Here is a 1,380-nt window from a genome sequence, read left to right as displayed (position 1 = left end):
TCTGAAAAATGGAATTTATCTTCATAAATTAGTGTTCTAAATTCCTTACTAAGAACCCAATTAAATAACTGATACATTTAAATGTATTTACTGTTCTCATTCAAATGCATGTATTATTTATTGTTAGGGGATGGGGCCAGTTTTGCAAAACAAAAACAAAAACAAAAGCAAACCCTAAGCCCCACTTAATGTATAATAATGCCTCAGTGAACGCAGACTGGCCAGATAGCTCAGTGGACTCAGTGATTAAGAATACAGTATTGTTCACAGCGATCCATGTGCACTCACTTTTATAGCAGTGCAATTTTTCATAGCTAAAACTTGGAACCAAACCAATGTCTGTCAACTGAGAAGTGGCTAAAGAAGAAATATATTATTGCTAAGTGAAATACATCAGACCACATGTGCAAACATCATATTGTCTCCCTAGTGTGAGAACCTGAAACACTAAATAAAATCGGAAAGGTACAATAGATACTGTAAAGGGAAAAGAATTTGTTCAATGGGAATGAAAAGGACAAAAGAAAGAAAGCAAAAAAGATACTTATATGTATATATGTAGGATAATTTGGATAATTATACTGCTGACCTCTGTCGGTCTTTTGAAAGGAATAGCTAATGCTTAAAATTTTTTTCTTTTTAAAAATTTCTTATAGCTTCTTTTTTTAATGTTTTCCCTAATATGTGGGATTTCATTATTTTTTCTTCTTTGTTTCTTTCTTTCTTTTCCATAATTTTATTGAGAAACAAATACCAATGAGACAGTTTCAAACCAAACTGGTAGGACAGAGTCAATAATTAACACATTACATACTGTCTTCCTGGTGGTTAATTGCTGTACAAGCTGCAGGCATGATATCTTATTTATAAACACTATTAGAACAAATCCCTTTATTTATTAAGAGAATGAAACTATATATCTATCCTAACCTTTTTTAATACATAGATACAAAATGGGCATTCATCAGTATCCCATTTTTTTGTTAAGTTCTGTTATTTGAATATTATAGGTGTGTTAACTCAGCACAATATTCTAAAAGAGTCTAGTAGTTTATAATAGTATTGGGTCTTCTGCTTGACTGGCAATGTCAGAAATTGTTGACCTGAGTCCTCTACAGCTCAACATAACAGCATGGCTTTACTTCTTATACTTCATTTTTATACTTTTCTGCTGGATGGTTAAGATCAAGGTAAAGCAGGACGTTTGCAAAAAGCCTTGTAGCTTTTGGGTCTGATAAGATCAGTGAAATCTGCTCAGAATTTATTCTGAGATCCTGTACATCAGGCTGTAGAACCTTTGTCAGTGTCAGCCATGTGGATGAGTCACGGCCATTGCTTGGCCAATGTGCTCTCTGTGAAAGCCTGAGAGAATGTTTTCTC

This window comes from Octodon degus, unplaced genomic scaffold (genome assembly GCF_000260255.1).
Source record: "Octodon degus isolate 3935 unplaced genomic scaffold, OctDeg1.0 scaffold00230, whole genome shotgun sequence".
NCBI classification, from domain to species: domain Eukaryota; kingdom Metazoa; phylum Chordata; class Mammalia; order Rodentia; family Octodontidae; genus Octodon; species Octodon degus.
Note: the sequence above shows the minus strand (reverse complement) of the source record.